Here is a 23,619-nt window from a genome sequence, read left to right on the forward strand (position 1 = left end):
AGTACTTAGAGAGTAAATAATAGATAACAATCTGTTTCATTATTGCAACAAAATGGAAGGAAGAAAACAATAAATAGTAGTGTATAATAGGACAAGAAGACTAAATAAAATCTATATTTGTTTATATGAATACTAAATAACAAATATTCTAAACCTGTCTATTCAAATTAATATATTTTTTGAATAAAATTCTTATTTATAGTAAGTGGAATATCAGAAAGAAGACCTAACAAAGTTATTTTAAAGTTAATCTTAAAAAATAAAAACAAAAGTAAAAATATAACCCTGAAATTCTGGTTAATCTTTGGCAGCGAAAGATCCCCATAGTCCATCCATCCTACTCATTGCAACTATAAACTTTGGATACCTTTTTGAGATGAGTCTCACTCTGTCGCCCAGGCTGGAGTGCAGTGGTGTGATCTTGGCTCACTGCAACCTCTGCTACCTGGGTTCAAGCAATTCTCCTGCTTCAGCCTGCTGAGTAGCTGGGATTACAGGTGCCTGTTGCCATACCTGGATAATTTTTGTAGTTTTGTTTTAAAAGAGATGGGGAGCTTTGGATACATTTTTTAGAGTAAAAAAAAAAAAAAAAAAAAAAAGTAACTTAAAAATACCCTAATTGAAAATTCTGAAAATAAACAAGTCAGATTTTTTTTTTTTTAAGAGAAATCAAAATTTGAAATAGGAACTGTCATTAAAGTGATTTTCATTATTTCTTTTTTCCTTAGGATATTTTTTCCCATTCACACAGTGGAAAAGCACAGGTGACTACAAATCTCACTAGACACTCTGCTGTCTATTTGGCTAGGAGAAAAACAAAAACAAAAATAATTAATGGATATTCTGTGGGCTAGAGAGAGAAACGAGATTCAGGAGGAGAATTAGGGATAAAGAGCCCTACAGGTAGTAAGTATCAGTAGAGACAAAGGAACGTTACAAAGGAAACAAATGGAAATTTTTTCAATGAAAATTAAAATATCTGAAATTAAAAATTTATTAAGTTCAAGAGCAAAAAAAAAAAAAAAAAGATGTTGAATATAAAATAGTATGTCCAAGAAGCCAGATCTAACTTCTTACTGCCTACAAGGAATCCACTTTGAATACAAAGAAAATGGTCATAATGTAAACAAATTAATAGATCAGTAGAAATTCCCCAACTTAAAGAACACAGAACAACGAATGAGACTAAAGAGATACTTTGAAATAGAAAAATAAGAAAACCTCAAAACGTGAAGGACAATATTCAAAGGTCTAACATATGTGCAATTTCAGTAACCAAAGGTAAAACTGGAGAATACTTCCAAATACCCAAAGAGTTTCAAAATCTGCGGTACAGTCAATGACATACACTTATGAATTAAAGAAGCTCAGCAAATTCCAAATAGTATAAGTGAGACATCATAATGGCTAGGCAGATAAAAAGGGGTCCCTAGAGAATTTCTGACCTGCCCCACAAATGTTTACATTAGATGTGTTTGTGCAGATGAGGGAACCTGCCCAGGGCTTGTCTGGGCATGCCCACAGTGGACTGGAGCCTGACATGTTCACTGGGGCAAGGTGGCGGGGAGCCATGAGGAATTCATGCCTCGAACAGGGGAGGAGTCTGCCTTCTTCAGCCTCTGTGGTGACCTGGGAATCAATTTGTGAGGTGGTGCTTTTTAGCAGGAACCCCTGTCGCTTTGCTAATAGTTTTTTGTTGGTGTTTGTTTTCCTTTTTGCCCAATAGAACCCTGCTCTACTCACCCTTCAGTGTGCCCATATGCCTAAATGTTCCTGGTCATGTGAAAAGGACCCAAGTATTAGTTGAACTATTTTGGCACCCAAACAAGGGGCTTGAGAAATGGTGAGTAAGATGTGAACCAAAACGCCCCTTTTTTTCCTTTTGCTTCTAAGCCTTTGTGTCCTTGGGCTTTTTCTGAGGGTAGGGGAAACTATGCCTCCCTCCTCGCCACTCCTGTCACTTCCAGGGGTCGGGAATGTCAGCCTTTTACTGTTTTTAAGGGATAGACAGGTGAATCAGAGGCTCCCTTCTCCCCTCTTAAGTTCCTCACCCTGTTGGAGGAACCCATTTCCGTAAGAATAAGATGTTCTTCCTGCAGGCATCTTTCCAACCATGAACTTTAAATTTTTCTGCCTTTCTCTACTCTGCCAGCAGTTAACTTTTAAGTGAGAGTTTTTATTTTTTTTCCTTTTAGAAGACATTTTACTAGGTCAGGAATTATAAGGATCACTGTTTATATTATCTGTAAAGTTTTAATTATTAAAAATGATTCATGAGGTTGGTTTTAATCTGTAGCCAATCTAGTGTGCTTTGCATTCTGTATGATCAGTAGCAAGCTTTGCTGCAGGTCTCCATTTGTTTTACATCTTTGAAAGTGTGACCGGTAACCTCATGGTGAGAGGTGACAATGTGTCAGCAGCCCTCACTCTTGGCCCCTCCTCGACCTGGGCATCCACTCTGGTGGTGCTTGAGGAGCCTTTCAGCCTACCACTGCACTGTGGGAGCTCCTCTCTGGGCTGGCGGAGGCCAGAGCCAGCTCCCTCTGCTTGTGGGGAGGTGTGGAGGGAGAGGCAAGGGCAGAAACTGGGGCCCTGCGCCTCCAGGCCAGCGTGAGTTCCAGCCTACCCGCGGGAGGGCTCAGCGGGCCAGCACTGGGAGCGGCCCAGGGCAGTGAGGGGCTTACCACCTGGACCAGCAGCTGTGATGGGTGTACTGGGTCCCCCAGCAGTGCCAGCCTGCCAGCCTGCCAGCGCTGTGCTCAAGTTCTGGCCAGTCCTCAGCTGCTTCCAAGGGGATGAGGAGTGTGAGTGCACAGTGCGGGACTGGGGGACAGCTCCACCTGCAGCCCTGGTGCAGGATCCACTGGGTGAAGCCAGCTGGGCTCCTGAGTCTAGTGGGGACTTGGAGAGAACCTTTAAGTCTAGCTAAGGGATTGTAAACACACCAATCAGCACTTTGTGTCTAGCTCAGGGTTTGTAAATATACCAATCAGTACTCTGATTAGTTAATATGTAGCTAACCTAGTGGGGACTTGGAGAACCTTTATGTCTAGCTAAGGGATTGTAAATGCACCAATCAGCACTCTGTGTCTAGCTCAAGGTTTGTAAATACACCAATCAGTGCTCTGTGTCTAGCTAATCTAGTGGGGACTTGGAGAACCTTCTGTCTAGCACTGTGTCTAGCTCAGGGATTGTAAACACACCAATCAGCACTCTGTCAAAATGGACCAATCAGCTCTCTGTGAAATGGGCCAATCAGCTCTCTGTAAAGTGGACCAATCAGCAGGATGTGGGTGGGGCCAGATAAGGGAATAAAAGCAGACTGCCCGAGCCAACCGGTGGCAACCCACTAGGGTCCCGTTTCACACTGTGGGAGCTTTATTCTTTTGCTCTTTGTAATAAATCTTGCTTCTGCTAGGTGTTTGGGTCCACGCTGCCATTATGAGCTGTAACACTCACTACAAATGTCTGCAGCTTCACTTCTGAAGCCAACAAGACCACGAACCCACTGGGAAGAACCAACAACTCCAGACAAGCTGCGTTTAAGAGCTGTAATGCGCACCACGAAGGTCTGCAACTTCACTCCTGTCAGCAAGACCACGAACCCACCAGAAGGAAGAAGTTCCAGACACATCTGAACATCTGAAGGAACAAACTCCAGACATACTGTCTTTAAGAACTGTAACACTCACCGTGAGAGTCCGTGGCTTCATTCTTGAAGTCAGTGAGACCAAGAACCCACCAATTCCGGACACAATGACAACGTTTTGTTAGCTTCCACCATTTTACAATGGCAACTGAGTTCAGTCGTAGCTTAGGCAATAAACCTTTTCTGGTTTGATATCTGGATGACCTTTGCAATTTATTTGTTCTTTTCCCCTCAACAGCCTTGGATTTTTCTTTCCTTTAGCCTTTAGGAAAGTTTGAAAGCCAGAAATACTGACTGCTTGGCATAACTAAAATCAGATAATAAGGGCTTTTTAAAAATTAAAGAGCACTCAGCTTAATTAAAAGTGTACATCCAAGTTATAGTTATATTTAAAAGGCCTTTATTTATTTCCCACCCTCCCTTGGATTTTGTTTTGCTGGAAAAGGGGTGTTTTTCTCAATCGGCTGAATTCTTTTCTCCATTTTCTCTTGGCATTCGATGGATGCATGAGACTAAGAAAGCTCTGGGGGACATGGAACTCCTTGGGAAAAACAGAAGGCACTACTGACCCCATTTTGGGAAGAAATCTGTTTTCATAATAGAACCCCAGGAACTAAAAGCAGATACATCCCTCTCAAAATCTGTTTTTGGGTCCCAATTATGGCTGTGTATTATGCCCTAGAAGCAGCATGTTTTTGTACCCTAAAAGGATCCAGCTAGAAGACTGTAATCCAATTCAGAGACTGGCAAATGAAAAATTTTGTGGCTGCTGAGTTTTCTTCTGCCTGGCTATGTAGTTATATATGTGTTGTGTTTGTGATGTTTATAAAAATAGTACTAATTCATTGGCCTAAAGAAAAATAAGCACTTGGATCAAATATTTGTTAATGGAAATATAAAAGCTGTGGTAGCTTTTGGTTCTCGTGACTTTAACCTTTGAGAAATAAAAACAGCCTAAAAGATTATTTGGTAAAATGCAGATGCCATCAAAATGTAAATAGGTGGACTAAATTATACTGGTCAGGTACTAGGTTTGCTAAATGTTTTAAAGTTACAAAATGCTTTTTGAAACTGATTCAATTTGCTGGCTTCACAACTGGTAAGGTCTGGGGACATATGTTACTAACCATGCCCTTAATTGTGCTGGAAGAAGTCAAACCTTGACTGCACCTAGCACATAATTTAAAAAACTTACCAGGTTTTACTTTAAAGGTAACAAGTACTAGGAGTTACCATTATAACATGTAATTGAGACTACTAAAAATATATTTACATTTCAGTTAGGTAAGGATAGTGAAATGTGTTTTTAGTACAAGATTATAAGAAGGCATAGAAATGTAAAATTTTGCCTCAGATTAAATGGTTATTTTGAATTAAGTAAGATAACAGTAAAAGTTCAAAAAAGTTATGAAGGATTGTAAAAGCTAAAAGTTAACCTTGCAAAGGAAATTCCATGTGTGAACATATTGACTAAATTCAAAGGATGCCGTATGGTTTTTCTGTAAATTCAGCTTTGAAATAAAAGCACAACAAGGTACCGTTAAAGTACTAAGCTACTCTTCAGCAAAATTTGTAAAGAGCTATAACAGGTTTCTGCTTTTAAAATTTCTGAGTCATCATTTTGGCAAAGTAAATAACTTATGGTAATCTGGAATTCTATTTCATAACATCAAGTATTTTAAATCACTAACGTACTTAACAGGCTTTCCAAAATCAAACTTCAGTTTCAAAATTGTCTTTCTTGACACCAGACTTTTGGATGCTACAGAAGACACATGCAGAATCAAAAAAAAAAAAAAAAAAAAAAGGGAAACAGGATTATCTGATATGTTTTCAGTACATGGGATTGACAAAATGGTGTTCAATCTTTTTTACGTTGTATTGTTGAGAGTAATACTAATATATGTTCCAAAATTTATGGGATTTATAAAATTCTAATGTTTGAGCATATGCTATCAATCATAATTATAACTATTATGTTATTTTAAACCATGGAGATAACCAAATGTATTTGTCAATCATGTTTCTGAATGCAACTACCCTAGACATTTTGTACTCACAAACCATTGTTGTCTTGTTTTGATCCTCTTCAAACAATGGTTTATAATCAGTTATGGAACTTTGACAGGTGTTCTCAAATGCAAGTTTCTGATGACTTTGGAGATTGTGACATTGGAATAAAGGAAAAACAGGACTCATGAAAATTGAAATGTTCATGGATATCAAGCAAGAGTTAACTGAGTGGACTGAACTAATAGAAAACTTAAATAATCTTTTTAACTTTTGCTTGGAATATTGCTGATCATTGTTTTGTTTTTCAGAGTCCAGGAAACTTATTTTGAACTGTTTATGGCCTTTAATAGTTGAGTAAGTTGTACTCCTGCAAACAAAATTTGGAGCATATTTGTCTCTCTCTGCTTGGCTTGTCTAGAATTTGGAAACCAGTATTGCATATTCTTAACTTATGGCAATATAGTCATTTGCATCAGTGCATTAAGAATGCAACTGGAGCAACTGGTTATTTTGCCAGGCTTTGATTGGAAATGTGTGCTCTTTAAGGAGTCAAGCTCAACTTGCAGAGCTGATGAGAACTCCTTGGGAAAACTGGCCTCAAATGCTTGTCTACACAGTCCACATACAGGATTCTTAACCTGCAGTGAGTAAAGAATATCACTTTCCAACAGGCTCAGACATCATATGCTCTTGGCACCTCAAGAAGAGAGGAGTTTACCCGATTCACAGTTACATAAGGATAAAAATCTAGGCTGGGCTCAGCTTTAAATGGTCTTATCTGAGATTCTTTGTGAAACAGATTTTCATGATAGCCAACCTAAAGGGCTTAGGTAGAAATAATTGTTTTTGCTGCAGTTTGTGCAAGTAATCAAGCCAAGTATAAGATTAAAGTCTATTTTGCAAGCAATACACTCTTATTATGATTTGTTTTTAACAGAAATGAGGACAAGACAGAGATAAATTATGATTGAAAACTTACCATCATTAGTTTCTAGACTTATTATTTGTTTTTAAGTTTTTGCCTACATTTTAGACTAACCTTGCTTATTCCTGTGAACCAGCCAACCATCTCTGGTTGCAGCTCAGAAAGGACAAAAGGGGATGAGTAATGTAGAAATCTGGATCAATATTTTAGTTCTGAACAATTATCCTGCAAATCCTGCCAGCTGATGGGAATAAATAGGATGCCCATCACCCGGAGGTTTCCTTTTTGGGAAAGGGAGCTAACCAAAGCAACACCCCATGCACCCAAATCTTAACAAGCATAACTATAGCCACCAGTTATCTGGGTGTGTCACAAGACATCCTTTTCTTTCCTTTGTTGGAGGAGAACTCAATTCCACAGCTTCACTTTAGCATTACAGCTTGTAATAAGGAGTCTATGCAACTTCCATGCTGAGACACAATTTTGGTCCCAAAGTCTTTTCCAAGTTTGTATCAAAGGCTTAAGAAAACTGGATCTTAGGGATCCAGAAGACAGACAATAGTGAAAGTCAAAAGGTACAGCACAGGTGAGCATGACTGATTCCTGCTGATTAAGCCAAGCTTCCTGTTTCATGGATAAAAGTCATGCTAGTATCCATGGCATAAATGAAGTTTAGAGAATTCAAAGGCTATTGCCAGCAGGGGAGATAGGGAGTACACATGAAAGAGCAGTTATTCCCATCCCCTAGGCCCCATGTTAACATAGATGAAAGCCACTTTGACACCCATGGGTGGCACCCTGTCACAGTTGCTGGGACTCAGTAATAGAAGGACAGGGGAAAGAAAGAGGAACAACTCACTTTCTCTCCCTCACACACCCTGGGTATTTGCTAGTTAAAGAAAGGAACCAGGCACACATGCTCTCCTATTTCTAGATGAGTAGCCATTCATCTTTAGTCTGCACCCTTTTAGAACACATTCTGAACCCCTGGGACCCTTCTGAAAAAAATGTCTTCTTTTTTCCTTTTTCTTCCTCTGTCCTCTATTCCCTGATAGGTAGCTAATGGTGTCACGTATCACGGGACACTTCCCTCAGATGCATCCTTCAAATTGGAAGGAGTTAATTTCTCAAACTGTAGACTAATTGACTTAGGATTACGTTTAGGGGAAGGGAATGCAGAAACCTGACATGCCAGCAAAAGGGTAAAAAAATTTTTTTTTTTTTTAACCCATTGGGCTTTTGACCTCTCTCTCCCTGTACAAACTGGTAAAAGGTCTCTGGACTTTCAAGTTGTCCTTACCCACTCCTTGTTTCATTTTGATACATATTTTCTAATAACCTGTTTGTCTCTTCTCACTTTTAGGCCATCAGACTCCAAACAAACTACAACTGGAGCTTTGGATGATGGCCTTTTTTTTACTGGGAACCCTGAGATAGGCCTCCGAGGGAAATCTGACTACCGTTTTCCCAAAACAGCTTCCCTGTCAGCAGGAAGCAATTAAGATTGGTCTTCATCCTTATCGTTATCCTTATTCTAATAACAGTTAGAGGTATTTCTTTAGAGGGAGGAATGAGACCGTCAAATGCCTAGGCAGATAAAAAGGTGTCCCCGGAGAATTTCCGACCTGCCACACAAGTGTTTACATCAGATGCTTTTGTGCAGATGAGGGAAACTTCCCAGGGCTTGTCTGGGCATGCCCACAGCGGACTGGAGCCCAACACTCACTGGAGGAAGTGAGTGGAGCCATGCGGAAGTCATGCCTTATGCAGGGGAGGAGCCTGCTCTCTTGAGCTTCTGTGGTAACCTGGCAACAAATCTGCGAGGTGAGGACCGGTTAGCAGGAACCCCTCTAGCTTTGCTGAAAGTTTTATTTTTTCTTTTTGCCCTATAAAGCTCTGCTCTACTCACCCTTCAATGTATCTGCATTCCTAAATTTTCCTGGTCATGTGACAAGAACCTAGGTTTTAGCTGAACTAAGGAGCAAAATTCTGCAACATAAGATCTAAGAAAGCTATGCCTAGATCCATTAAATCAAATTGTTAAAAAGCAAATAGAAAAAGTCTTCACAGCACTAGACAAAAATGAAACATTATACATAAATAAGTTATAGTTTGAATGGACTGTCAGAAACCATGACTAGAAGACAGTGGAGCAACATTTTCAAATTTCAGAGAGAGAGAAAGAAAAAAAAAAAAAGAATAAAAAAGAAAAGAAGACATAATAAAACACCTGTCAGTTTAGTATTCTATACCTATTGAACATAACCTTCATTAGAATGTGAAGTAGACATATGCAGGTGAACAAAAAATCAAGAGAACAATAGTTATGTTCTACATGAAATTATAAAGGAAATTTCTCAGGCTGGGTGGAAATTATACTAGTGAGAAACAGATTGGAAGGACTAAAGGAAAAGATGTTAGACTGACAAACTGAATTTTTAAAAGCCAGATCTAACTTATCGTCTACAAGGATCCACTTTGAATATTAAAAAAAAGGTAATAATTAAATAATAAAATTGAATAATTAAATAATTCAAATGAAAAATGAGCACATGTAGCTTGGAGAAGATATATTAACATAAAAAGGACTTTAATAAAAAGAGTATTATGCATAGTGATAGAAAAATTTATCAGAAAAATAATATCATTTATAATGTATATACCTAATAAGAGAGCCTCAAGATATTTGAAGCAAATCTGACAGAATTAAAAAGAAGAATCGATAAATAAATTCACAATTATAGAAAAAGATTATATACCAGTTTCTTAGTAATTGATACAACCACTGGGGAAATAATAAGAAAACAATAATAAAGACATAGATCCAAATAACACTTTGGACTAATCAATATTTCTAGAAAACTGCAGAGTCAACATTGTTTTCCAGTGTTCGTATATATTCACCATGGTAGACCCTTTACTGTACATAAACCTAATGTAGATGAGTTTAAATAGATTAACAATTTATAGAGTGTATTGTCTCTATAGAGTGTATATCTCTAATTAGGTTACAATGAAACCTAATTAGAAATTAGTGACTGTACTCTAGGAAAGCAAAGTTCTTTTAAAAGATCCATTAGTCAAAGAGGAAAACTCTAAAATGTAAATTATATGAAAAGAGAGTTTAATTTTACACATTGTTTGGTTCCCAGTGTCAACAAGAGTGACTGACAATTAATAAATGGTTAATAATTATTATTATAAGAAATGCCCCAGGGGACAGAGAAATAAATAATAAGGAAATATACCATGATTTTTCATGAGAAATAAATGATGAACAGGTTTTTCATGAAAGATGTAACAGAGACCCAGCATGGGGCAGGATGGCAATAAACATTGGTCTATTTCCTAGGAAACACACAGATTAATGGCTAAAAACACACGCCTACAAAAGACAATACTTAGCGTTTCCAATCAAGACTCTATTACGGACTCTATAAACTAGAGCAATATTCTAAAATTATTGATTGTTTAGTTTCCTAATAGAAAAAACTTAAGAAATAATAAAGCAACGTTTTTTTTGTTGTTGTTGCTGTTGTTGTTTTTATGCCAAGCTTAATTGAAGTGATTTGTGTTAAAGTGTTCAGTACAGTAACTGTTTCAAAACAAAGAAATCAATGAATAACGCTATTATCACAATTATATGCTGTCAATGCCAGGAAGACTAAACATCTGATTCCTAACATCAAGGTCTGTAAGACTGTGTGAACTTTGTAACCTCACTTAATCTCTTAGACATATGTTTCCTTTAAAGAAAACATGGGGGAAAAGAGTATTTGTGTGCTCTGGAGCAATTTAGAAATCACTTCTTGGGGGAAAATGGCCAATAGAATATTAATATTAATATCATTGTGAATAAATGGTTTAGGAGGTTCTACAAAGAAAATAAATCAATTTAGAGAGTAAATGTAATCTACAAATACAATAACTCATTTTATCAAAATATTTTGGCGTTAGTATGGATTTTTACACAGTGAACAAAACAAACTTGATTTTCTTTAGGAAATGAAATACTATTATTAAGAAATGAGTAGATAGAGGCTTAGCCCTATTTTTGAAATGACTCTCTAAGGTCTTACAAATTGAAAAATCAAAACTCAAGACAAAAAAATTAATTTGCAAAAGTCAGTATTATCTATAGGAATTAACAAAGAAAAAGACTCAAAACTCTGAATATTTAATGTGTGAGTTTATGAGGGTCTGTTGTTGTTGTTGTTTGTTTGTTTTTTGTTTTGCTTTGTTTTGTTTTTTTGAGATGGAGTCTCACCCAGACTGGAGTGCAGTGGCACGATCTCGGCTCACTGCAACCTCTGCCTCCCGGGTTCAAGTGATTCTCCTGCCTCAGCCTCCTGAGTAACTGGGACTACAGGCGCCTACCACCATGCACGGCTAATTTTTGTATTTTTAGTAGATACAGGGTTTCACCATATTGGCCAGGCTGGTCTCGAATTACTGACCTTGTGGTCCACCCACCTTGGTCTCCCAAAGTGCCGGGATTACAGTTGTGAGCCACCGTGCCCAGCCAAGTTTTTAAATATTTTATTATTTTTGTTACTTCCCTTGGTCTCCACTTCCCCTCTCTGAGTTAAAATGCCTTGATTTGTCAAGAAAATATGTAGTGAGTACCCACTATGTATAAATCTTTGCACCATTTGCCACAAGAAAGGCTGATATCAATTATATAAAGCCTTAGAATGTACTAGAAGCAATAAGGACAAAAGAGTGACAGATAAATAAAACAGAAATATATCTAATATTGCTTTAAAGTTATAATTTGTAATTTTAATTCAACCTGTAGCAGTCTGGTTAGTCTTGAGTATTTATTGAAATTCTATGGACTGTATTTGTAAACTGAAGATTAAAACAAATAGCCTGCAGATTTTCTGTATGGACTTACTAGAATGGTATATATAAAGTGCCTGCCTGACATAAAGTAAGTCACTTCATATATAGTAGTTACTGTAATTATGTTTGGGGAAAACCATGAAAGTTTTATGAGAAAATGTGTCCTTTGAGCTTTTACAAACAACTTAGTAGGTAGAGTCTGAAAGTTAAATGTGTGTGTGTGTGCACATGTGTGTGCCATGGCCCACTTGTACAATGTTCAATTCCACAAACCACCCATCAAAATATATGTTTAAATGCATAAATTACATAGAAATACCTAGTATTACAATAAACATGAAATAATTGACAATTATTACAGTATTTTATAAATTGTAACATATATATGCTTCTCATGACACAATAAATAAGCAAGCATTTAAATCCAGGCAAGTTAAATTTTGTGTTTCAAGAAGGATTAGTGTAACAAATGTAATGGCTGAACATTAAACTCTAGGCTGGTTGTTAACTGTCTTTTACATATTGATCAGCAAATGATTGTGAATGGGCAATGACAGAAAGTAACTTCTTGTCTGGATCAGAAGTGGAGAACTCTGAATTTGAGTGTTTTGTGGCCTAACGACTATTGCCAGGACCAATATAGCTCAATAGATGGCCAGTTTTAGGGCACAGAGGAAGATGGTAATCACTAATGTTTTGTTGATCAAAATAATTATTATGATTTTGCAGTAAAGGTAACTATAAATGGCATTTTGAGGTATCTGCAAAAGATATATCAAATGAAAATAATCTGAAATTTCAAAGATGTGTTGTTTCCATGCAAGATCTCAAAATCCCTGAATTTCACACACAGATTCCATGAACTCCAAGTTAAGAACCCATGATCTGGATGTTTGACAAAATACCTTCAGCAGAAATAATGAAAGCCCTGACATTTCTGTGTGCATGAAAACTGGAAAACTGGCCGGGCACGGTGGCTAACGCCTGTAATCCCAGCACTTTGGGAGGCCGAGGGGGGCGGATCACTAGGTCGGGAGATCAAGACTATCCTGGCTAACTCGGTGAAACACCATCTCTACTAAAAATAAAAAAAAAAAAAAAAAAAAAAAAAAAAATTAGCCAGGGGTGGTGGCAGGCGCCTGTAGTCCCAACTACTCGGGATGCTGAGGCAGGAGAATGGCTTGAACCTGGGAGGCGGAGCTTGCAGTGAGCCGAGATTGCGCCACTGAACTCCAGTCTGGGCCATAGAGTGAGACTCGCCTCAAAAAAAAAAAAAAACTGGAAAACTTTAAAAATGAGAAATCACTAAATCTTTTTTTTTTTTTTTTGTGATAAAATTCATTTTTAATGCTAAAGATGAAACACAAGGAAATGATAAATGCTTGGGGTCATGAATACTCCATTTAACCTGATGTAATTATTATGCATTATATGCCTCAAAATATCTCATGTACCCCTTAAATATATATACCTACTATGTACTCATAAAAATCAAAAATAAATTCATAGTAAGAATTATGTATGGTATGATCCAAACTTTTAAGTTATTAGACTTAATTCAAATGAGGGATATTTTAGAATGTATTTTGAGTTCACATTCATCAATTCAGCAGTGAGCTATCTTTTATGAAAACCCTACTCTATATTTTTTAATTAAACTTTATTTTCAGATAATTATAGATTACATGCAGTTCCCAAAAACGAGATCTCGGCCAGACATGGTGGCTGTCGCCATCCCAGCACTTCAGGAGGCCGAGGCCAGCAGATCACCTGAGATCAGGAGTTCAGAACCAGCCCAATAACATGGCGAGATAAATCTCTAATTAAAATACAAAAATAAGTCAAGTGTGGTGGTGCATGCCTGTAGTCCCAGCTACCTGGAAGGGCTGAGGTACGAGAATCGCTTGAACCCGGGTGGCAGAGTTGCAGTGAGCAGAGATCACACCACTGCACTCCAGCCTGGGCAACAGAGCAAGACTCCATCTCAATAAAAATTTTTAAAAAGAAAAAAGAAAAGAAAGCAAAAGATATCATATACTATTTACCCATTTTCTCCAATGGTAATATTTTGGAAAACTATGGTACTATCACAGCCAGATCATGACACTGATATAACCAGATACAGATTACTTCTATCTGGGGATCCCTCATATTTGCCCTTTCATGAGCCCACACCCACTTTCCATTTGCCCTTCCCCTTCTTTTTTTTTTTTTTTTGATTTATCTTTTTTTTTTTATTAATTTATTATTATTATACTTTAAGTTGTAAAGTTACATATTACATAACATGCAGGCTTGTTACATATGTATACTTGTGCCATGTTGGTCTCTTTTGCACCCATCAACTCGTCCATTTTACATCAAATTATAACTCCCAATGCAATCCCTCCCCCTCCCCCCTCCCATGATAGGCCCCACGGTGTGTGATGTTCCCCTTCCTGAGTCCAAGAGTGATCTCATTGTTCAGTTCCCACCTATGAGTGAGAACATGCGGTGTTTGGTTTTTCTGTTCTTGTGATAGTTTGCTAAGGCTGATGGTTTCCAGCTGCATCCATGTCTAAAGGACGCAAGCTCATCCTTTTTTGTGGCTGCATAGTATTCCATGGTGTATATGTACATTTTTCTTAATCAATCTGTCACTGGACGTTTGGGTTGATTCAAGTCTTTGCTATTGTGGGGTAGTGCTGCAGAAATAAACATCGTGTGCATGTGTCTTTATAGCAGCATAATTTATAATCCTTGGGTATATCCCCAGTAATGGGATGGCTGGAATATATGGTACATCTAGTTCTAGATCCTTGAGGAATCACGCCATACTGTTTTCCATAATGATTTGAACTAGTTTACAATCCACCAACAGTGTAAAAGTGTTCCACATTTCTCCACATCCTCTCAACTTTTATTGTTTCTGACTTTTTAATGGTCGCCATTCTAACTGGGTGAGGATGGTATCTCATTGTGGTTTTGATTTACATTTCTCTCTGATGGCCAGTGATGATGAGCATTTTTCATATGTCTGTTGGCTGTATGAATGTCTTCTTTTGAAATGTCTGTTCTGCTCTTTGCCCACTTTTGATGGGGTTGTTTGTTTTTTTCTTGTAATTTGTTTGAGTTCTTTGTAGGTTCTGAATGTTAGCCAACTTTGTCGGATGAGTAGATTGCAAATTTTCTCCCATTCTGTAGGTTGCTATTCCCTCTGATGATAGTTTCTTTTGCTGTGCAGAAGCTCTTTAGTTTAATTAGATCCCATTTGTCAATTTTAGCTTTTGCTGCCATTTTGCTTTTGGTGTTTTTAGACATGAAGTCTTTGCCCATGCCTATGTCCTGAATGGTACTACCTAAGGTTTCCTCTAGGATTTTTATAATTATTAGGTCTAACATTTAAGTCTCTAATCCATCTTGAATTAATTTCAGTATAAGGAGTAAGGGAAAGGATCAGTTTCGGCACCTTATGGCTAGCCAACTCCCAGCACCATTTACATTAAATAGAATCCTTTCCCATTTCTTGTTTTTCTCAGGTTTGTCAAAGATCAGATGGCTGTAGATGTGGTATTATTATTTCTGAGGACTCTGTTCTGTTCCATTAGTCTATATCTCTGTTTTGGTACCAGTATACCATGCTGTTTTGGTTACTGTAGCCTTGTAGTATAGTTTGAAGTCAGGTAGCGTGATGCCTCCAGCTTTGTTCTTTTGAGCTTAGGATTGATAATAATATGTTGGAGATGCGGGCTCTTTTTGGTTCCATACTTGAACTTTAAAAGCAGTTTTTCAATTCTGTGAAGAGTGGTGGAAAACGGTGGGGATGGCGTGAGTCACCATAAATTACCTTGGGCAGTATGGCCATTTTCACGATATTGATTCTTCCTATCCATAGGCATGGTATGTTCTTCCATTTGTTTGTGTCCTCTTTTATTTCAGTGACAGTGGTTTGTAGTTCTCCTTGAAGAGGTCCTTTACATCCCTTAATAAGTTGGATTCTAGGTATTTTATTCTCTTTGACGGTGAATGGAAGTTCCACCATTCCTGATTTGTCTGTGTTTGTCTGTTATTGGTGTACTTAAAATGGCGATTTTTGCACGTGGTACATACATCCTGAGGGCTTTGCTGAAGTTGCTATCAGCTTAAAGGAGATTTTGGAGGCTGAACAATGGGGTTTCTAAATATACAATCATGTCATCTGCAAACAGGGACGAATTTGACTTCTTCTTTTTTCTAACTGAATACCCTGATTTCTTTCTCTTGCCTAATTGCCCTAGCCAGAACTGCTTACTATGTGTTGAATAGAATTGGTGAGAGGGCATCCTATCTTATTATGCCAGTTTTCAAAGGGAATTTTTCAGTTTTTGCCCATTCAGTATGATATTGGCTGTGGGTTTGTCATAAATAGCTCTTATTATTTTGAGAATACGTTCCATCAATACCAGGTGAGGCGGTTTTAGCATGAAGGGCTGTTGAATTTTGTCAAAAGCCTTTTCTGCATCCTATTGAGATAATCATGTGGTTCTTGTCTTTGGTTCTGTTTATGCTGGATTATGTTTGATGATTTGCGAATGTTGAACCAGCATCCCAGGGATGAAGCCCACTTGATCATAGTGGATAAGCTTTGATGTGTTGTTGAATCCGGTTTTGCCAGTATTTTATTGAGGATTTTTTGCATCGATGTTCATCAGTATTGGTCTAAAATTCTCTTTTGTTGTGTCTGCCAGGCTTTGGTATCAGGATGATGTTGGCCTCATAAAATGAGTTAAGGGGGGAGGATTCCCTCTTTCTATTGATTGGAATAGTTTCAGAAGAATGGTGCCAACTCCTCATATACCTCTGGTAGGGTAATGAATCCATCTGATTTTCTGGACTTTTTTTTTTTTGGTTGGTAGTGTGCCTCAATTTCAGAGCCTACTATTGGTCTATTCAGGAGTTCAACTTCTTCCTGGTTTATTCTTGGAAGAGTGTAAGTGTCCAGGAAATTATCCATTTCTTCTAGGTTTCCAGTTTATTTGCGTAGAGGTGTTTTCGTATTCTCTGATGGTAGTTTGTATTTCTGTGGGGTCGGTGGTGATCGCTATCATTTGGTAGTTTGATTCTTCTCTCTTTTTCTTCTTTATTAGTCTTGTAATTTAGTCTGTCAATTTTGTTGATCTTTTCAAAAACCAACTCCTGGATTCATTGATGATTTTTAGGAGGGTTTTGATATACTCCTTCCAGTTCTGCTCTGATCTTAGTTATTTCTTGCCTTCTGCTGGCTTTGGAATGTGTTTGCTCTTGCTTCTCTAGTTCTTTTTTAATTGCGATGTTAGAGTGTCAATTTTAGATCTTTACCTTTTACTCTTGTGGGCATTTAGTGCTATAAATTTCCCTCTACACACTTTCTGCTTTAAATCCCAGAGATTCTGGTATGTTGTATCTTTGTTCTCATTGGTTTCAAAGAACATCTTTATTTCTGCCTTCATTTCGTGATGTACCCAGTAGTCATTCAGGAGCAGGTTGTTCAGTTTCCATGTAGTTGAGCGGTTTTGATTGAGGTTTCTTAGTCCTGAGTTCTAGTTTGATTGCTGTGTGGTCTGAGAGACAGTTTGTTATAATTTCTGTTCTTGTACATTTGCTGAGGAGTGCTTTTGCTACCAATTATATGGTCAATTTTGGAGTAAGTACGATGTGGTGCTGAAGAATGTATATTCTGATTTGGGGTGGAGAGTTCTATATAGATGTCTATTAGGTCTGCTTGCTGCAGAGATTAGATTCAATTCCTGGATATGCATGTTAACTTTCTGTCTTGTTGATCTGTCTAATGTTGACAGTGGAGTGTTGAAGTCTACATTATTATTGTATGGGAGTCTAAGTCTCTTTGTAAGTCTCTAAGGACTTGCTTTATGAATCTAGGTGCTCCTGTATTGGGTGCATATATATTTAGGATAGTTAGCTCTTCCTGTTGAATTGATCCTTTACCATTATGTAATGGCCTTCTTTTGTCTCTTTTTGATCTTTGATGGTTTAAAGTCTGTTTTATCAGAGACTAGGATTGCAACCCTGCTTTTTGTTCTCCATTTGCTTGGTAAATCTTCCTCCATCCTTTATTTTGAGCCTATGTATGTCTGCGTGTGAATGGGTCTCCTGAATACAGCAGACTGATGAGTCTTGACTCTTTTATCAGTTTGCCAGTCTGTGTCTTTTAATTGGAGCATTTAGTCATACATTTAAGGTTAAGATTATGTGTAGAACTTGATCCTGCCATTATGATATTAACTGGTTATTTTGCTCGTTAGTTGATGCAGTTTCTTCCTAGCCTCGATGGTCTTTACATTTTTGGCATGTTTTTGCAATGGCTGGTACCGGTTGTTCCTTTCCATGTTGGTCTTCCTTCAGGGTCTCTTGTAAAGGCGAGGCACAAGTGGTGACAAAATCTCTAATGCTCATAAAGGATTTTATTTCTCCTTCATATAAAGAGCTTAGTTTGGCTGGATATGAAATTCTGGGTTTAAAATTCTTTCTTTAGGAGAATGTTGAATATTGGCCCCACTCTCTCTTCTGGCTTGGAAGTTTCTGCCGAGAGATCTGCTGTGTGAGTCTGATGGGCTTCCCTTTGTGGAGTAACCCGACCTTTCTCTCTGGCTGCCTTAGATTTTTCCTTCATTCCACTTTGGTGAATCTGGCAATTATGTGTCTTGGAGTTGCTCTTCTCGAGGAGTATCTTTGTGGCGTTCTCTAATTTCCTGGATTTGAATGTTGGCCTGCCCTACTAGGTTGGGAAGTTCTCCTGGATGATATCCTGAAGAGTGTTTTCAACTTGGTTCCATTTCCCCTCACTTTCAGGCACCCCAATCAGACGCAGATTTGGTCTTTTACATAATCCCATACTTCTTGCAGGCTTTGTTCATTTCTTTTCTTCTTTTTCTTTTGAGTTTCTCTTCTCGCTTCATTTCGTCATTTGATCCTCAATAAGCTGATACTCTTTCTTCCAGTTGTCGAGTCAGGTTACTGAAGCTTGTGCGTTGTCATTATTTCGTGTCATGGTTTTCATCTCTTTCATTTCGTTTATGACCTTCTCTGCATTAATTAGTCTAGCCGTCAATTCTTACTTTTTTTCAAAGATTTTAGTTTCTTTGCGCTGGGTACGTAATTCCTCCCTTTAGCTCTGAGAGAATTTGATGGACTGAAGCCTTCTTCTCTCATCTCGTCAAAGTCATTCTCCGTCAGCTTTGATCTGTTGCTGGCGATGAGCTCAAACTCTCGCTTTGCCGGGGAGATGCACTCTTATTTTTTTACGGTGCAGCTTTCTGCCCTGCTTTTCCCCATCTTTGTGGTTTTATCTGCCTCTGGTCTTTGATGATGGTGATGAACTGATGGGGTTTTGGTGTGGAGTGTCCTTCCTTCCTGTTTGATAGTTTTTCCTTCTAACAGTCCAGGACCCTCAGCTGTAGGTCTGTTGGAAGTGCTTGGTCCGCTCCAGACCCTGTTTGCCTGGAGTATCCGGCAGCAGAGGCTGCAGAAGATAGAATATTTCTGAACAGCAGTGTACCTGTCTGATTCTTACTTTGAAGCTTCCTCTCAGGGGTGTACTCCACACCCTGTGAGGAGTGTGGGGTGTCAGCCTCCCCCTAGTGGGGATGTCTCCCAGTTAGGCTACTCAGGGGTCGGACCCGCTTGAGCGATCTGTCCATTCCTCCAAATCTCAGCCTCCCGTGTTGGGGAGATCACTGCTCTCTTCAAAGCTGTCCAGACAGAGTGGTTTCGCGTCTGCAGAGGTGTCTGCTGCTTTGTTGTTGTTGTTGTTGTGTAGCTGTGCCCTGTCCCCAGGGTGGAGTCTACAGAGACGAGCAGGTTTCCTTGAGCTGCTGTGAGCTCACCCAGGTTGGGCTGCGCTTTTGTTTACCTACTTAAGCCTCTCAGCAATGGCGAGCCCCTCCCCCAGCACCAGCTGCTGCCTTGCGGTAGATCACAGACTGCTGTGCTGGCAATGAGGGAGGCTCCGTGGGCGTGGGACCCTCCCGGCCAGGTGTGGGATATGATCTCCTGGTGTGCCTGTTTGTAAAAGCTGCAATATTGGGGTGGGAGTTACCCGATTTCCAGGTGTTGTGTGTCTCGGCTGGGAAAAGTTCCCTTCCCCTTGCGGCTTCCCCGGAGTGGCGATGCCTGCAGCCCATAGCTTCAGCTCTCGCTGGTCTGGTCGGGCTGCAGCAGCTGACCAGCACCGATCGACCGGCACTCCCCAGTGAGATGAACCCAGTACCTCAGTTGAAAATGCAGAAATCACCGGTCTTCTGTGTCGCTGGCGCTGGGAGTTGGAGACTGGAGCTGTTCCTATTCGGCCATCTTGCTCCGCCCCCCCGAAATCACTAAATCTTTATAAAAATCGATGAGTTAGGTGTGTGTTAGCTTATATCACAGATGAGGAAACTGCGACATGGGATGGATAAACAATTTGCTAAAGTCACATAGATTGTTAGTGGGAAACTGGAAGTGGTTAATGCTTCAATAACTACACTAAAAGACTTATTCAAAAGGCTTTTTCACGGATGCATTTATTCTCTTCTACACAATTAGTAATGAAATTTTAGTAATTTCTGTAGCAAAAAGAACCAAGTTTAGGTTGTTGTACAAAATGGCAAATGCATGGAGGGTCAGTTATACCACAAAAAGTTTTATGAATACTCAAACTTACCTACTAATGGCAACAGTGAGAGAGAATGTGGAGGTCATCCTAAAGAGACAACATCATCTCATCCAGGTCTATCAAATCTAATCTCTCCTGTATTACTTTCTCATTTTTAATTTAGTGTTTTTCATATGCTGCTATATGTATGCCATTTTTCACTCTATATGATTTGGGAAGATTTTCTTTAAACAATAAAACAAAATTATTGACCACATCCTCGACATTGAGTGATCATATAATTTAGGCTAAATAATTTATCCCTATATAAATGAAATAATATTCTCCCTGAAAATATAGAAGACTAATTGGTGTGTGTGTGTGTGTATATATATATTTTTTATATATATATATTTTTTAATCAATATGTATATTCAACCTGAGAATGACTTTTTGATAACACAGTATCCTTGAGTGTCAGGTTGTTGAAAGGATCTCAGATTTCTACAAGTCCAGTCTGAAAATGTAATCTTTGGAAACACAGGTATCAACAGATTTTCAAAATATTTGAGTGTAAAACAGAATTATTTACTAATAAGTTATTAATATTTTTATATAACATACAGCCATTTGGGATATTAAATATTTTTATTTTATCTTTTGTGGCACTATGAAAGATTGGAGTCTTTCATGTCTATCACATTGTCATTTTAAAAGGCACCAAATAAATCTAAAAATAGTAATTATAATAACTAGTTATCAGAAGCTATAGGTTTTCAGATGTTAAAAATTATGACTTAGTCACCTTCATGGAAGCATTTAATTGAGCAAGACACTCAATGTGAAATTCATACGTCGTTACCAAAAATTGTCATAAATCGACGTGCTTCATTACATTACTGCCACAAATAAGTGACTTAGGTGAAAAAAAAAATCTGTTTTGTGATATTATTTCAGTAACTCATTTTAACATTTGAATGTTCTAAAAAAAAACAAATCCAGTTGGTTATGTGTATCTCATAGATTGCAGGTCTTTTCCATTGTAGACTGACTGCAATTTGGAAATGTGGACTTGTCAACCATGAAATGAATGAGATATGAAGATACTGTCTGAGACAGTTGGTCCTTCAGAAATCTAACAGAGCAACAGTCTAGATATACTGAAGAATAATAGCTATATGTTAATAAATTCCATATTTGTTCTCATTGGCTCAGTGTGTAATGTAACTAAACTTAAACTACCCGACTAAAATTATTTGGTAAAGCTCTTATACCTCATCCACCCTAAGATAAAATAATGCTTGTTAAATTTTCATTTTAAATAATAGTTTGGTTATTGGCTAAATTTTAATGAGTCATGATCTTAGTTTAGTAATTTTTTTACTATAAAATTATGCTAAACAAGGCACGATATACAAACAAAAAGACTTTAATTTCTTAGGCTTCGTTTTATGATGCACTTTGCAATTTAATGATTAAATGTTTATGCTATAAATTCAATAAGGTCATACATTGTAAAACTTTCTATAATAGTCTCAGAATTTTGAGGTGACTTGAGAGTCAGATGTAAGGAAATTTTATATAGATTAGACTGTGATTAGTAGACTGGATTTTTTTTTTTTTTTTTTTTTTGAGATGGAGTTTTGCTCTTGTTGCCCAAGCTGGAGAGCAATGGCATTATCTCGGCTCACTGCAACATCTGCCTCCTGGGTTCAAGCAGTTCTCCTGCTTCAGCCTCCTGAGTAGCTGGGATTACAATAGATTGAATTTTATCAAGGAATGTATTTCTTCTAGAAAAAGTAGATACACTTTCAAAGATACATTAATGTACATGAGAGCTTGCCTGTGTGCTCAATAGAAAGCTAAAAATAAAGAGGTTATCATCTAATGGCACAAAGTTTTCATCTTTCATAAGCTTGCATTTTCTTTTCTTATTAAACACCATCTCACCTTTCTTTTTCAGGAAACACTTTCTGAAAATGTCAGAACTCTTAAAAACATGGATGAGGAAAAGCATAAGGACTGCTTTATGCTTGTCTTATGAATTTTAAAAGATGTAATTTAAAGGTACTTTAAAGTGATATTTGTGCCCTTGTAACTGATTCAAAGTAGACTGCTAAGGACAATAAGTAGTAAGAGTCTACAAATATCAATAAATTATGAGAAAAAATGGTCCAATGGTACTTAAAATTACATTGTGATTTATTAAATAACACATCGAACAGCTCCACCTGTAACATTAAGATTCCATTTGAACATATAGAAAATATATTTATTGTAACCTGAAGTGATTTGGAAAGTATGCTGGGAAGAAAATATATTTACAACTTAGTCTCAGAGGGTAGGTATCCTGTAGCCAGATGGAATAAGAAGAGAGGGAAAGGAGATTTGGGTCAAAGGGGGAGCACAAGCTAAGGAATAAAGCCACAAACAATGATTAATTTAGGTAAAGTGCAATTAGCTGAATATTGCATAAGCATACATATGGGAAGGAATGGAAAAAGGAGTGACAATATGAAGCTAAAGGGTTTGGAGTGTTCAAGATAATACTAGGCTTCCTAGCCTATTACGAGAAATCTTATTTTAGTGTGCAATAGATAAGAACTCTAAGGATGTAGGTAGGAGACATCTATGTTTTGGTTAATGGACTGAAAGTGAAAGATGCACTGAAATTGGCGGATGGAATAAAAATGTGATAGAATTGAAAATAGAAAAATCAATTAGCCTAATTTCATTGATACTTAGAGAAAATATGAAAAATAATAAATTAGTGATATAAATCTTTTCTAATTCACCAGGGTGAGTGAACAAAAGAAATTGGATTTCAAAGTATTCATGACATAGATGCAATAAGCTTTCTCAGTCAGACATAGCCAATTGATGGAAGGGAGAATTTTGAGGATTGTAAAATGTCTTGCTTGTAGACTAATAGGATATCAATAAATCATATGAGCAATAATTTGAAATCGTTTTTGTGAAGTATCATGAAGGTAAACCCTGTTTAGAACAAATTAGATTTGAAGTACTTGTGACAAATGCAGTTAAAAATGCCATTATGCAGCTGGAAAATTGTTGCTTAGCAGAAAAGCTTGTGCTGGACAAATAGATGTCCAAATTGAATAGATGTTTTCTTAAGCTGAACTAATTGAGACAAATATCCTTATTAAATCAAAAAAATAAAAATTGAAATAACTTAGCTATGACAGGGTAAATAATTTTAATATACACAAGAAATATGTGATGTATATGTGTATATACGTGTGTATATGTAGTAATAATAGTGCTATTTTTAAATGATATTTTACATAGTGATATTTTTAAATGATTTTTCAATTATTGTTGTTGATCTGTGTTATTTTAATCATCAAAGCTGTTTGATTTCTGTTTTTGTGTTTTTTTATTTTTTTAGGTGGAGTCTCACTCTGTCGCCCAGGGTGGAATGCAGTCTTAGCACACCACAACCTCCACCTCCCGGATTCAAGTAATTCTTGTGCCTCAGCCTCTCGAGTAGCTGGAATTGCAGGCATGCACCACCACGCACTGCTAAATTTCTTGTGTTTTTTGTAGAAATGGGTTTTGCCATGTTGGCTAGGCTGGTCT

At 37.6% G+C, this 23,619-nt stretch overlaps 1 long non-coding RNA gene across 1 annotated transcript in view; it reads left to right on the forward strand.

Moving 5' to 3' along the window:
• The first annotated feature begins 1,642 nt into the window (after positions 1 to 1,642).
• LOC103884999 overlaps positions 1,643 to 23,619 on the forward strand; it is a 37,167-nt gene continuing 15,190 nt past the window's right edge. Inside the window, exons 1-3 of the long non-coding RNA XR_002522462.2 lie at positions 1,643 to 1,843; positions 6,148 to 6,305; positions 8,251 to 8,411. This is a non-coding gene — a long non-coding RNA (uncharacterized LOC103884999). The remainder of the gene's footprint in view (positions 1,844 to 6,147; positions 6,306 to 8,250; positions 8,412 to 23,619) is intronic.

This window comes from Papio anubis, chromosome 5 (genome assembly GCF_008728515.1).
Source record: "Papio anubis isolate 15944 chromosome 5, Panubis1.0, whole genome shotgun sequence".
Lineage (NCBI taxonomy): Eukaryota > Metazoa > Chordata > Mammalia > Primates > Cercopithecidae > Papio > Papio anubis.